Raw genomic sequence first — 16,355 nt, 5'->3', positions numbered from 1 at the left:
TAAAATATATCATTTTCATCAAAATGAAACCAAGAATTGGGAAGTTATAAGACGTAATTGTGCTGGGCATTGAAACACCTGAAAAATAAGGGGAATAAGTGATCTCACTATGAGTCTATCTTTTTGAAATTGTTAAACAGGTTCTTGCTCTCACTTCTCATCTCCTAAAGCAGAATCTTTGAGAGATGGAATCTAGACATTTGTGTTTTCTAAGGGCTTCACAAAAGATTGAGATATGCAGGCAAATTCGGGAATCCTTGTAGTAAAGGGGCAATATTTTTGCTTGGACTTCCCTTCTTAACCAGTAATAAAGTAATACTTGTATATATTTATTAGCTATTTTCATTGCTTCTTTTGTGAATTATCTGTGTCTTTGACAATGTTTCTTCGAACATGTCAATATTTTTTTCTTACTATTTTGAATTTTTTATTGTATATTAAGAAAATTAAGCATTTGCCATAAAAGGTGCAGATGTTTTTCACAGTTTATCATTGCCTTTGAACTTTTGCTTGAAAGTATGTCTGGTCATTCACTTCATAATCATGGATTTTAACTATTCTAGAGTCTCTGGATCTGTATAACATTTTTAAGTTCTTACACATCTTTTTTGAGTGCCTGGCATTCATACATCAAGAAAAATAAGTAAAGAAAACATGTGTTTCTATCAGACAGCCATAGCACTATATGTAGAGGAAGGGCAGTAAGTAGTAGAGATTTTTAGAAGTAATTGTAACAACAGGAAAATCTCTGCATGCATTTGGCCTTTTAAGGCCATTCCATGTTGAGGAATCCTAGTTCAAACATAGAAAGAAGAAGAGGTAATGACTTTTCAGGCCATGATTTCACACAACTCACTCAGTTCTAATTAAGAACTTTTTTTCTAAACCCTCAGAGGAAGACTTGTCTTTTCCTCTTTGCTTTTTTTTTCTTTGTTGCACGTTTAGAAAAGCCTATCCCACCTAAAGGTTAGGGTTTTTTTTAAATTGATCTATACTTCTTCTAGCCTTATGGATTCACTTTTCACCTTTAACTAACAAAAAATGTGCAATTGGTGGATTATTTTTCAGGTGACAATATGAAAGCTCAGAAGTGATTTTAAAAACTTGGCTCAGAATCAGGTCTTCTGATTCTAAATCGGTTTATTTTCAGCAACCCTAGGATGTGAACTTGATTTTCAACCATGATAGTCTCATACAACTCCTGCCATCGTAGGAACTGTGTTAAAGAACATGATCTAGAATGGGCCAAAGACACAGGTGGAATAATGTCTGGCTCATCAAGCCCCTACCCCATTCAGTGCAATAAGAGTGATGGGAGAGATGCTTTGATACTGCACAAGGCAATGAGGTGTCATTGATTGGTCTTTGGGACCAAGTGGGAGCCACCATCATGAGTGTTCAAAGTTCAGCCATAAGAGCCTTTTCCAGAAGGGACCTCTGGAGCCTTCTCATATTTTGGCCCTATTATTTTTCTCCATATCTTTTTAAGAAACTATAGGACTAGGGTTTTCTTTAAATATTTTTTTTTCTTGAAGTTCTCTTTGGGGACTACTGTTTTTTTAATGATAAAAACAAAATTGCTTCTCTATATAGTAGGTACAAATCAATCAGTCTCAGTGGTATGAGTTGAACATTTTATCCCAGTGTTTGTTTTAGCCTATTAAATGAAAAATAATTACTGTGATCTTTCAGAAGTGTGCTTGTTTCAGCTTGGGGAATTATTGAGAAACATTATAACATCGGAGAAAAATATGCTAGATAGTATCACAAATTTACTTCTACCTTTCTGACACCTCTTCAGTTACTCTAACTCTGAAATGTAGGCACCCACTCAAGTCCTTTTGAGCTAAAGTTAAATATTAAATACATTAGTTTGTTAATACAGAGATTTACAAAAGGACTGAGAATTTCTGTATGTTGTTTGAAAAGTAAAATTCAAGATTCTAGTTAATAAATCCCTACTTGGTAGAGTGGATTTTTTATTGAGAAGAAAAGTAATGCCAATGTACAGTCTTAATTAAAACTCAGTTTGGCAATTGTTCTTTCTTTAGAAAGACAATGAGAAGTAATTTAATAAAAAGATTCTGGTTTATGAACATCCACATCTTTTATTGATATCTCATTGATAAGAATACATGGTTCTCAGAGTATAAACTAACTACTCACCTTTCCTTTCCTTATTTTTATTTTTTTATGGTAGGGATAAATTGCAAGCACACTTTTCTGAGATTACTAAGATAATTAAATGAGTTAAATGTAATTTAACACACCATGGCCAGTGTGGCATAAATACTTAGATAAGTTGGGCATTCTACTAGATACTTGGAACATAAAAATGAGGACCTCAAAGAGCTCACAGGCTAAAAGGGACTATGGTGAGTGACATCATTGCATATGATGTGATAAATGCTAAACAGAGCATGTGTAAAGTATTAATGCAGAATAGAGGAGGAAGAGGCCAATCTGCCCATGGGAATTAGGGAAGGCTTCACAGAGATGATAATATTTGGATTGAGTCTTAAAGAAAGGAAGTTTGCCACACAAACAAAGTGCTCAGAAATAAGTGATCTTAAAGAACAACGAATGTTATGTGTAGAATATAGTTAAGAAAATCAGTCTGGGGATGCCTGGGTGGCTCAGTGGTTGAGTGTCTGCCTTTGGCTCGGGACATGATCCTGGAGTCCCGGGATTGAGTCCCCACATCAGGTTCCCTGCATGAAGCCTGCTTCTCCCTCTGCCTATGTCTTTGCCTCTCTCTTTGTGTCTCTCATGAATAAATAAATAAAATCTTAAAAAAGAAAAGAAAATCGGTCTGATTTCAGAATATGGGGAAATAATGTTGGGGGCAGTTAGAAAAGGAGACCGAAAAACTGGCTGGAGGCCTAGATCTGAGTCAGCAGTTTCTTTTGTAAAGATAGTAAACATTTACAGCTTAGGGGAGACTTACTCAACTCTATCCTTGTCATGTGAATGCAATTGTAGACAATATGTAAATGAATGGGCATGGCTGTGTCCCCATAAAACCTTAACTGTACTTACAAAAAAAGTTGGTGGGCAAGATTTGGCCCAGGGGCCATACTTTGACAACCCATAGACTAACATGTGAAGGGTATTTTAATGTCATATTATAGATTTGAACCCCATGCTATTGGCATCTTTAGGCATGACATGATCAGACTTTTTCCAGGGAGGCTGTTTTGTCATCATGCAGCACAGTGGGAGTAGAGATGGACATTTGGAAAATGGTCTGGGTGCTGAGGGAGAAAAAGAAGGGCCAGATATTTGAAGTAGTTCCAAAGTCAGATGGACAGGAAATTAAAGGTAGAGTGGGAGGGAGAGACTGGAATTAACTTTACTCTGAAGTCTCCCCTATGAGTCTTGATAATCAATACAGAAAAGATGGGATTTTCCACTTCTGTAGCCCAGATATCCTTTTTGTCTGTTTTGAAAATGAAACTAGAAGATAAGACAAAAAGATCTGTATCTGAGGTAGGAATTGTCTGATTTTAGGTCTCAGGTCTTCTCCAGTTCTCAAACTCTAAGTAATAAAATTCTTGGAATTGGCCTCAGACCTGGCTATACCCAAGATCAGCAGATCAGTTCTCCCACTGAATGCCTGATAGTAAAGGCCTTGGTTTTTTTTTTTTTTTTTTTTTTTTTTTTTTCCTAAAGAATCCTTGGAGATCTTAAAATCTAAATATGCAGTACAAGGAATAAACAGAATGATGAAAAATTCAATTTTTTTTCATTTACATCTTGTTTTACATTCTCTTCATGGATGTTAAATGTTCCAAATGGTTGTATCTTGACTATGAAATGTCCAAAGTGCATTGGAACTTAAAAATAAATCACTGCCATGACTCAGAATTGAAATAACCGTATCATAAATTTCTTAGTAATCTGTCTATCCCTGGGCACCTGGCCTTGTCATCATGTGTTTAAATCCTGTGATTTACTCCTCACCCCTCCTTTGCTCTCCCACCCCCACGTTGGCTGTAATAGACCAGAGTCAACTCTTCTAGACAGAACATTATTGCTCACCATTAGTGGTTTGGCTTAGCCTTATAGACATAGATCAAGTCAGAGGTCTCCTGAAGCAGCTTTTAAAAACTGAGATACTTGACTTTGTTTGGTCATTGTATTTAAAACATGACTTATCAGTGAAGCTCATCTGAACACTTTTTTCTATATCCTTATCATGACTGATTGCTGGCTTTCAGAACTCAGTCTTCCCTTGTGCTGGGTTGCATTGTGGGGCCATCTTGCTTTGTGGGATTGTTGAGAACCCCAAGACTTCTCTGCCTCCTCAAAGTATTGCCTGGTAACCCTGAGATTTCCATTGCTGCAGGTGGATGTGTTTGACTGGCTTGTCTTTTTTTTCCTTTGAAAGTATAGGTAATCTCACATCTCCAACATAAGTTAAAAACACAAAGTGATAAATGAATATGGGTAGAATTTCTACTCCAGAGATATTCCTTCTGAACATTGTTTGCATGTTAATAAGGAAATCGCAGCTCATTTTTACGTGTGTTCTGGTTTCCTGATTGGACATATGGGCAAGCCAAGTACTTTTTTCCCAGGGATTTTGCTTTCAAAATGAAGGAAAAAAATCAAACACATTCTAGGCTTTTTAAAAATTTTTTTAAAGATTTTATTTATTTATTCATGAGAGACACAGAGAGAGAGAGAGGCAGAGACACAAGCAGAGGGAGAAGCAGGCTCCATGCAGGGAGCCTGACGTGGGACTCGATTCCAGGTCTCCAGGATCAGGCCCTGGGCTGAAGGTGGCACTAAACCGCTGAGCCACTGGAGCTGCCCCATTCTAAGCTTTTAAAAAATAGTTTAGCTTGGGCAGCCCCGGTGGCTCAGCAGTTTAGCGCCATTTTCGGCCCAGGGTGTGATCCTGGAGACCTAGGATTGAGTCCTACGTCAGGCTCCCTGCATGGAGCCTTCTTCTCCCTTTGCCTGTGTTGTGTCTCTGCCTCTCTCTCTCTCTCTCTCTCTCTCTCTCTCTGTCTCTCATGAATATATAAATTTAAAAAATTTTTAAAAATAGTGTAACTTGATTCAAAATAGTATGTATTAGGATGACTTTTAGAATGGCATATATTAAAAATATTTTATAGAGAAAGAGCCTTATGTAATTAAAGCACAGTTAAGACTTAAGAGAAGTAGGTTCTTGTTTGGATCTCAACCAGTAATTGTGTGCTATGACCAATTAAGTGATTATTTATTATTTATTTATTTATTTATTCATGAGAGACACACAGAGAGAGGCAGAGACATAGGCAGAGGGAGAAGCAGGCTCCCTGCAGGGAGCCCGATGTGGGACTCAATCCCAAGACCCCAGGATTAAGACCTGAGCCAAAGGCAGACACTCAACCACTGAGCCACCCAGGTGCCGCCAATTAAGTAATTTCTTATTTATAAAATAATGAACTTATATTAGGTGCTTCATGTCCCAATCAACTTTAAAAACATTGTATGTGTTTCTTTTGGCTCAAAATGAGATGCTTGACAGTTTGGCATACCTCTTATGACACTATGTCATCTTTCTAAAGAAGGAGCTCTGTCTGGGAATTGGGATATAGCTTCTGAGGCTGGCTCCGCCATTATGTTATTGTATGCAGGGATAGGATTGCTGTTCTCTCCCATCTGTGGAAAGGAGAAGATGAGCCTTCATGCCTTCAGAGAACCTTTACTTCCCTTTCTTTGCTGGATCTAGAGTGGAGAGCACATAGGAAATTCTGGATTATGCCAGCTCTTTCCCTGTTCTCACTTTCTTCTCCTTCATCTGGAAACAAGAGAGATGGATGCTGTGGTCTCTCGGGCCTTTTCAAGTCCTGAAGTTGAAAGCTAGCATATAATTTACTGTTTTGAATCATAACGTTTACTGTTTTCGAATCATAACGTTTAAAAACTTAGAGATAAGGTTTGCATGACATTCAGTGACATACGATCTCTGTGGAAACTGGTGAAGCAGAGAGAATCAGAATGATTTGGGAATATTGGAAAATAACATCAAGTTTTGTAGATCAGCAAGCCTCATTTCAGTCCGCATGTTTCAGCTGGCCTAAAATACTATTGTGACAATATGACTAGATATAGCTGTGTTGTGCCATATAATAATACAGCAATGCCAGGGAATGGTTTGGGGTTTTGGTGGGGGGAGGTTGTTTGTTTTTCTTAGCAATAATTTAGTCAGGGAACTTGACATTGAGATTTGTTCAATGTTTTGGGTTGGGGCTCCCTAGAAGCAGGTTCAGAGATGTGGTTTCTTGTCAAAGTGATTTATTGAGGAGGATCGCTCTCACTTGAAACTTGCAAGTGAGTGAGAGGATCAGCAGAGGGCAGGGGAAGCAGTGAGGCAAAGATATGGCCTGAGCTGACACCTAGCCGCAGTCTGATGCCACCAGGATCTCTGGAAGATACTGGCACCTTCCAGTTGTCCTGCCTAGATGCAACATGGCCTGTCTTTTCTAAAGATCAGTCAGTCATTAGCTATGGGTCAGCATCCCTGTCCCCACCCTTGTGTTATTCTTGACCTAAAAGTATTTCATCACTAAAATGTTTGCCCTACGTTGTTTTTTTTAAGATTTATTTAATTAATTTTAATTAATTAATTAATTAATTAATTAGAGGGGCGGGGATAGAGGGGCAAAAGGAGAGGGAGAAGCAGATTCCCTGCTGAGCAAGGAGCCCAACATGGGACTCCATCCTAGGATGTTACGATCATGACCTGAGCCAAAGGCAGATGCTTAGCTGACTGAGCTACCCAAGCGCCCCTGCCCTACGTTTTTGATAACTTTTTAAAGTTGATGGTATTTTTCCTTTGTTCCTACTTTTCTAAGAATTTTATCACTAAGTGTTCAGAATTTTATAAAATGCATTTTTATACATATTAAGACAATTATGTATCTTTTTTCCTTTAAGCTGTTAATGGAAATTAATAGTTTTTCTCCTATTAAACCACCCTTGCATTTTAAAAATAATCCCTTCTTAGGTAGATTATATTATTTTAAAACATACATGGTCGTATTCAGGATGCTTATATTCTGTTTGGTATGTATGTATCTATTGTCATAACTGAATTTAGCTTATTTGGTATCAAAGTTTTACCAGGTTCATACAATGAACTGCAAGCTTCCTCTTTTTTTCTCTATCATTGAGAATGTTTTTCATAATATTGGGATTCTCTATGTATTAGTTTCTTGAGGCTACTATTATTGGGTACTACAAATTTGGTGAGTTAAAACAACAGAAATTTGTCCTCTTATAGTTCTAGAAGCTGGAAGTCTAACATTAGGTTGTCAGCAGGGCCATGCTCCTGCCAGAGACCCTAGGAAACACTCTTGTCTCTTCCAGCTTCTGCTGGCTATTGCTCTATTACTCCAATCTGCTTCTGTGGTCACATGTCCTCCTCCTCTTCTGTGTGTCCCTCCTTCATGTATCTTTTGTAAGGACACATCATTGGATTTAGGGCCCATCTAATCTAGAACAATCTCCTCATTTCAGGATCTTTAATTATACCTGCAAAGGACCTTTGTTTTCACATTCCCAGGTGCCAGTGATTTGATGTAGGCATACCTTGGGGGGAGGCTACCATTCAACCTGCTACTATCCATTTCTTAAAAGTTTAGTAGATTTCATCTCTAAAATAATTTGCCCCAGGAGAGGGATTTGGGGTTAAATTTTTAAATACCATTTCAACTTCTTTAATGATTTTAGGCCTATTCATTATTTCTTCTTGAGTCTTTTTTGGCACTTACTTTTTTTTTTCTAAAAACATATCACTTTGACTGTTTTCAGATTTACTGACATGAAGTTGTACATTGAATTCTCTTAAGATTTTCTAATCAAAATGTATCGTAATGTACTTATGTACCAGAAGCTGGAAGAGACAAGAAAGAATCTTTCCTAGAGCCTCTGGCAGGAGTGTGACCCTGCTGATATCTTGATGTTAGATTTCCAGCTCCTAAAATTATAAAAGGATAAATTTCTGTGCTTTCCCAATATTGTTTATAGCTTATTACCATGAGTATATATTCATAGTGATATAATCTATTTTATTACTATATAAATACTTATCTATTATAGTGCTAATATTATTTCAGTGTGCTCTGTTGCTCTCCTTTTATTAATTTTTGATCATATTTTCTAGAGGTATCTAGTTCCATTCATTTTTAAAAGAACAGAAGGCATTTTCTTTGAGATTTTCTGGAGCCATCCCCTCTAAGATTTTTACCTCCCAGGTCCCATGCAATTTCATATTTTTTTAAGATTTATTTATTTATTTGAGAGAGACAGAGAACATGGGAAGGAGTAGAGGGAGACTGAGAGCCAAAATCTCAAGCAGACTCCCCGCTGAGCAGGGAGCCTGATGCAGAGTTTGATCTCAGGACCCCAAGATCATGACCCCAGCTGAAATCAAGTGTTGGATGCTCCACCTACTGAGCCACTCAGGCACACCCATCCCCCCATGCAATTACTGTATACAGCTTCCTTTCCTTATTTTTTCTCCTTAATACACATCACCATCTAGCATACTATACATTTTGTTTGTTCACTTTGTTTATTGTCTATCTGCCAAGTAGAATATAATTTCTATATGAGCAGAGATTTTTATCCATTTGGATCAATACTGAATCCTTAATATCTATAATAGTTAATAAATGTTCTTTGAATGAATGAGCAAAAACTTATCTTAAGTGTGTTAGTCTCTGTCATTGCTTTGTTTTCTGGTCATTAATTTCTGCTCTTTATCAGTTATCCTTTTTCCTCCTTATGTTTCAATACTTTTTATTTGTTCTCATTCCAACTTCTTGAGTTGAATATGTAGATCATTAATTTTTTATCTTTCTTCTTTTCTAATTAAGCACTGTAATATTTTTTTCTCTTGGTACCTCCCTTAGCAGTATGCTAAAGTTTTTATTTGGAGTATTTTCATTGCCATTCAGTTCTATATGTTTTATTGTTTCTTTATGATTTCCTCCTTCACCCATAAATAATTTAGTAAACTGCGGGTTATTTTGAAGGCTCTTAAAGAGAAACAGCTCTCTCCTTTTTAAAGATTTTATTTATTTAGAGAGAGAAAGAGAAAGAGATAGCATGTGAGTGGACAGACGGCAGAGGGAGAGAGAACATCTCAAGCAGACTCTGAGCTGAGCAGGAAACCTGTCATGGGGCTCAATCTCTCTACCTTGAGATAATGAGCTGAGCCGAAATTGAGTCTGACATATAACCAACTGAGCCTCCCAGGTGCCCCCCAAAAACCAGCTCTTATTTTGTTATTAATTTATATTTTATTGTACTTCGGTGGAAAAAATACTTGTAATATGAATTCACTGAAATTTGCTGAGATTTGCCATATGGCCTACAAACATAGAAATTTTTGTGAATGTGCCATTTGTGTTTGTGATATTACAGATATGATAAATTCTTCTATTACTTTTACACTTCCTTGACCTCAGGCATATGATTCTCGTTAGTAAAAAGTCTTGAACTTCAAACCCTATGAACACTTCCATTAACTCATAGATTTGTCTTCCTGACACTCTGATCACTGTGTTGCAACTATCAAAATCCATTTCCTTTAATAAAAACAATATTTTTTGCACATACACAAAGAGAAGTTAAGTTGTAGTTGGACATTACTCATCTGATTATTAAAATCAGCAGTATTATATATTACTCCAAAGTGTCAGACTTAAATTTCAGGACAAAAGTGTCTTAACATTTTTCAAAAAATAATGTGAAATATCCACATTGGCTTTCCTTACTATATCAATTGGAAACATTCTCATAAACTTTATTTCCTCTATTCTGTAAAACCAGGAACTGAAATTTTTTTAAATTGGCTCTTCCTGTATGCACATAGTTCCCTACCTCTTAAAAAGTTTGTTTTCAACAGAGTCCACTTTTTTTTTTTTACATTAAAAAGTTTATTCTTTTCTGGGAGAAAGATATTGTCATGCCAAAATGAGAATGTTTAAACTTAAAGAATGTCTCCTTCAACTTGAAAAATATTTTTGTCAGTGTAAGAGTTAAAATGAAATGTCAAAAAAATTAAACATCAAAATGCCACCAGCATCTCCTGACCCAAAATGTGGGTATTTGAATATATATGTCATGTATTATAATATCCAAGATAGTATAGGAAGCCTCAGCTCACACTAAAAGGTACCTTATAAAAATGTTCCTTTATAAGTCAGTTTTTGGAACTTGAACCACAGTGGTCCTCAAATAGTGTTAAAGGAAAAAATGAAATCCTAGCCTAGCCCCATTCCTAATGATTTGCTAAATCCAAATGTACTAGGAATACGGTGTAATATCACTTAATCGCCGATGAAATAATGTTCTCCCCCAAAAAACAAAAACATGTTTAGGGTTCTAGCTTTAGTGGGTCAGGCACCCATTCTGCTATTCAGTAAAGAGTAGAGACTCCCCTTCTCCTGCCCCCCTCAGCCTCAAGCTGCCAGTGAGGGACTGATGAAAATGCTTACAGGATCAGAGTTTGCTTGGGAGCTTCGGCACATTGCTGGTAAAATGAATTAATGCAAAAGCACAAGACTGAAAATAGTAGTAAAGACCGGGAGAAGTGCAACATTGCCTCGTGATTGGAATCTTTCCTCTGCTCCTTGCCTCTTGTCCAATCTTGGTTTTCAGTGCTTGCTCTGAAGCCAGCTTTCTCTTTGAACAGACTGCTGCACTATACTTGGATCAGATGCTTTCCGGGCCTATACTAGCTCTTTGAACCGTAATTCTCTTCCCATGACTCCACTTCTACCAGCTTGTTTTTGTGAGCCCTTGATTGCCAGATTTGTGAGATTCAGATTTCATCCAATTCCTGATGCCCTTGACTCTTGGATCTAACCAAATACGAGCAGCTAGTAGTCCGTACATTAGTCAAGGCACTGAAATAATACTGTTTTGTTCAACTTTGAATGAAAATTTCTTTTTTTTTTAAATATTTTTATTTATTTGATGGAGAGAGAGAGAGAGAATGAGAGAACGAGCAGGGGAAGAGATAGGTAGAGGAAGAGAGAGAGGGAGAAGCAGGCTCTCTGTGGAGTGGAATGGGGAGCTGGATACCAGGACCTCAGGATCATGACCTGAGCCAGAGGCAGATGCTTAACCGACTGAATCATCCAGGTGCCCTGAATGAAAATGTCTTAACTATAGACCACACAAGACTCAGAACAAAGCAGAGATTTCTAGATTCTCCTAATACCAGTGCCTGACACAAAATAGTGGTTGCATCAGTTGACAATGTGTTGGTCTCTAGTGATAGAAAATCTGACTGCAGTTGCTTTCACAAATAGGGGTTTATTTTTCTCAGATAAGCAGTCCAGGGGTAAGCATCTGTCTGTGTTGATTCAGCTGCTCACCACTGGGAATCCAAGCTTTCTTTCCTCCATTTTCCATAGCATATTGGAGTTTTGTCCTCATGCTTAACCACGTTCGCAAATGCCACCCCCCGCAAAGCCCAGGTATCACAAGGCAACATGATTGTCCAAGTTCACCCTCATCTCCCTCCTGATATGTTGCCACAATCTCCAACGCATCTCTCTGCTTTCACTCTGCCACTACCCCCAAGCCCATTTGCAATGTAACAGCCAAGATGATCTTTTTGAAAATAAAATTAGGTTGTATTTTTCCCCCTTACTTAAAACACTCTTATGTTCCTGAGATTTAAAGGAAACCCCAGGCCCTTGGCCTGCAAGGTGCTAGTGATCCAACCACTGCCCCCCTTTGCACCTCATCTGCTGCCATTAGACCTCTCTCTGTCATTATACTTGATTGCACTGCATTCTTGTTGTTCCTCAGAAGTATGCTTACTCTAGGCCCTCTGCACTTGCTCTTCATGGAATGGAATGTTTTGCTGCTTCTTTTTATCTGTATCTCAGCTCAAAGGCCATATATTTAGTGAAACCTTCTCTGACCATACACAGTAAATAGCCCTGCCCTCTGCTTTCCACCTCCCCCCTTTCCCAGGCAGTCCCTTTTTCTGTTATACCATGGCTACTTGGCAGTTCCCACTCCAGACTGCATGTCTGAATCACCTGGAATACTTTTTCAAAATATTGCATTGCATTCAGCTCCTATTCCATAGATTCAAATTTAATTGATCTGGGATGGGCCCCAAGCACTGTATTACCTTTAAAACACTCTGTATGATTGTGTTGTATAGCTAATATTGAGAACTACTGAAATACATGGTTAGAGGTAAGAAACCAGGAACAATAATTTTGGATAATCCTATAACACTGACTTTTTTTTTCTTGATATGATTTAACTTGATAAGGAGTCATTAAGAAGATATTCATTCTCAGTATATATTCCCTACAGCATCTAGTGGGTATTTGTGTTAAATCAAAACTTATAGTAAAGAATGATTTTCTTAGAAGAAGGTGATCCAAATGAGATAACAGTGTTTGCTGTGTATGTGTGTGTTCCCAGAGAGAACATGGTTTCTTGGGCTCAACAGTTGAGCATCTGCCTTTGGTTCAGGGTATGATCCCAGGATCCTGGGATCAAGTCCCACATCGGGTTCCCGGTGGGGAGTCTGCTTCTCTCTCTGTCTATGTTTCCATTTCTCTCTCTGTCTCTCATGAATAAATAAATAAAATCTTAAAAAAAAAAACAAAAAAACATGGTTTCTCAGTTTAGCTCACCCTCTGCACCCCTCTAGTCTGATTGCATGGGAGTTGTCAGTTTTAGGGAGAGGGACTGTGGAGGCAGGGACCTCAGGGGGCTCTCAGCAAGCCTGGAGCTGGCCCGAGTGGTCTGTGAGAGGGAAGGCACGGGTCAGAGCCTGACAGATGGTCTTTCTGCCACACGGACTGCAGGCAGATGGCTCTGACAGTTTGGACAAGGCCACAACTTTGGGTCGCTAAGGCAGAGCTCTGAAAAGATGCTTGAAGAAGCTTCCGATGACATCCCTCTTTCTTTCCCTGAGCAGACACTGAGCTTGAAGATGCAGAAGAGGTGGGGAGGAGGAGGAGAAGCAGGAGGAATAGGAGAATGAGGAAGAGAGAGAGATAGAGAGAGGGAGACCCTGCCACTTGCTTGCTCAATGGACGCAACTCTTCCACTCACCCTCTCCCTCCATGCTGCAGAAAGCCAGAGGAGAGCCAAGCACCCAGGCTGGGAGGCGGGAAGAGTAGTGGTTAAGTTCATGGGCTATCACCATGCACAGCTGCCCTACCTTCCAACTCTGCTGCTCACTGTACAACTTTCAGAGGTTATCCCAACATCTTGTTAATTCCAGTTTCCTCTTAATAATTGAATCTAACTCAAGGAATTGTTTTGTGGAGGCAACATTTATAAAATACTTGGCATAGGGCCCACATGAACTACTCCTGGCCAGTGGGCTCTGACTTGGGTGCCCCAAGGCCTAAAAGAAAGTAAACCCAAATGGTGGCCTTAGTATTAACACACCCAACATTTTTTCTTCTGTTATGTGACACCAGCCTTCTCTTTTCCTACCATATGCTTTATTTTAATTTACCAATAAGGTCCATTTTTACTGAAAGCAGGGAGATGAAGTGTAATTAGAAAGGAGCTCCATGAGGAGAAGGAAGCCTAATCTCATTTCTATCTCTTTTTAGCAGGAGGCCCAGGCACCTTACTTAATCCTGTGCAACAATTGTTGCCATTTTGTAGGATTTCTTTGATTCCAGTCATCTCTTTCAAAGTTCAGGTGAAGGTTTTTATGACTCTCCCACTTTGGTCTGTAGACATCTGGGCCCTGCGGTAAGCACGCCTGTCCTCTTTTCCCCATGCACCAGATTTTGCAAAGCCTCCTGGCACAGAACTACAGTAGACATTTAATTAACATAAAACACTCTATAACACCATTAAGACAGCTAGATTGGGAAGCTGGCAATTCCCCAACCCCATGCAGCCAAGTTCCCAGACACAGGTATGTCCTTCAGCTTGCTCACAGTAGTTGAAGTTGCAGGACGTCTTTCCCATTCCAGATCTATCACCTCTGAAGCTTTGCCACCAACATTTTCTGGTGTACGCATTTGGGGCAGCAGTTAGGGGGCACTGCTTCATCCCCTTCTTCCACCTATCTTTTGGGATCATTCCTTTGTGGTCATTGGGTCACCACAGCTGTATGCTGAATAACCTCTGAAAACCCACAACTCCAATTCAGAACACTTGGGGAATTCAGAGTCCCTTCATTTTTCCTTGCTTATGTCAATCTGCCTTCTTCACAGCTCGTTCCCAAGACCCCACCTTACAGTTTCCACCTATAATGTGACCAGAGCCTGAGGTCCCCTTGGAGGCTTTTATCTCTCACCTAACTTTGTGCCACACCTTCTTCTCCAATTAATTGTATCATCCTCATTTTAACTCCTGTCACGTGTAAAAAAAAGGAATTTGTCCAACTGCTCAACAATTGAGCCCTTGCTGTGTGTCCAGCAACTAAAAGCATAAGGCTGAATAAGATGTGTCCCTTGACACTGAGAGGACGTGTGGTCTGATGGCTAGGGCCACACATGCATCTCACTTTAACGTGATGTGAGAACCAAGCGCTGCTGAAGGGGAGACAAAGGACAGTCAGACTAACCCCCTAGGCTGGGGTGGCATGGAGAATCAGAAGACACCAAAGGATTTGTTTTAGCCAAGTTTCTATGACGGCCACACCCAGCCTTCTTCCTTGTTCCGGGCACAGCTCTCAGGTCTTACAAACACATCCAGTTGGATGATTAGGGATGTCAGAAGACCTCCCTCTGGGGCCTGGTCTACATCTGAGATGTCAGTGTTGGAGATTTTTTTTTTTTAATTGACATCCTTTAGGGAGTAAACACTCCTTGAAGAGGGAGCACATCAAGCCTAGAAGATGCTGTCCTTTTGAATTAATTGAGCCTCCTTTTCTTATTTTGTTCCTCTTTGGTTATTCTTTATTCCTAGAAGGAGAGAGTGACAACATGTGATTGGAAGGTAGAGGTGTGCTTAGAGGTTCCCTTAGGGTTGGGCCTTCACGTGGGTAAGTTTCCTCTTCTTCTTAGTGTAGCCAAAGACACTATATGATTTTCCAAAAGTTACTTTCTGAGGAATTGGGTGACTGGGATGGGGGAGGCAGTGGTGCATAAGGGAGGAAACAGCAGATGAAAGCATATAGCCCAAACCAGAAATAGTAGCATTTACAAAGACGGTCTGATGTGGTAGGGCACTGGTGGTTTTTTGTGTTAGGAGGCCTGGACTCAGGTCCGAGGGTAACTACTTTTTGGTTTGCAACTATCTTTGAACTTTAGCTTCCTCCCCTACACTTATCTACCTTTCAGGTTTATTTTGCATGTCACATTCCACACTGTTACTTGAGTGGCCACAGCATGGTTGGATAGGCACAGCTTATTTCACATGGATCCCCTTCAAAGTGTGTTCCTTGAACCAACAGCATCAGCCTTACCTGGATACTTGCAAGAAATGCAGACTTTTAGGCCCCGGCCCCAACCTAATGACTTAGAATCTGTATTTTAACAAGATCCCTAGTGATTCATTTTCGTACAATAAAGTTTGAAAAGTCCTGGTCTAGACCACTAGTTCTCAAATGTGGTTTCACATTAGAATCACGTAGGGAACTTTAAAAATACTGGAGGTTGAAGTGTCTTTCTCAGAGATCTTCATGTAGCCAGCCTGGCCCTAGAGGTTTCTAAAAGCTCCCCAAGGTGATTTTAACATGAAATGGTTTTTGAGGACCACTGTTCTCAACCAGTGTTTCTCAAACCATCTCTGGAAAATGATCATTTTGCTTGTACACTTCCAGTCCATCTGGTTGTAAAATTAAAAAGTGCTACCAGCTTTGCATATTGCAGTAAAGTCAAATTGGTATAAAGGTTAATAAATAATTACTCTCAATTTGTTCCACTGCCTGTCATAAACTTGTAACAAAAAGTTCTCAGACCAACAACGGTCCTTGGGGAACATTTGAATTGAGTTGCACTGTAGTCCAGGGCACCTGTCACCCCAACCAGGAAACCAGTCCCACCCCACCTCATCCCCATTGGCTCCCCTCTTCTAGGTCAGAAGTTAGGGTAGACTTTATTTTATTGAACACACACTTACATAGCACCTATCTTCTATCAGTGCTGTTCTAAGTTTTACAAGTCTTTACTAATATTAGTATTAAACTGATGTATCATTACCCCTTTCTTTTTATGGGAGCAGAAATGGAGGTCCCAAGAAGTTAAGTTACTGGCCCAAAGTCAGAGTATGTGGCAGAGGCAGGATTCTGAACCTAGGTCATCTGGCTCTTAAACAATAAATAGGCTGCCCTACCCATTAGTGCTTCTGAGAGAAAGGACTAGTCTCCCACATATGCTACATCTTTTTTTTTTCAAGAT

Source organism: Canis lupus, chromosome 32 (assembly GCF_048164855.1).
Source record: "Canis lupus baileyi chromosome 32, mCanLup2.hap1, whole genome shotgun sequence".
NCBI lineage: Eukaryota > Metazoa > Chordata > Mammalia > Carnivora > Canidae > Canis > Canis lupus.
The sequence above is the reverse complement of the archived record's forward strand: the minus strand, read 5'-3'. Positions refer to the sequence as shown.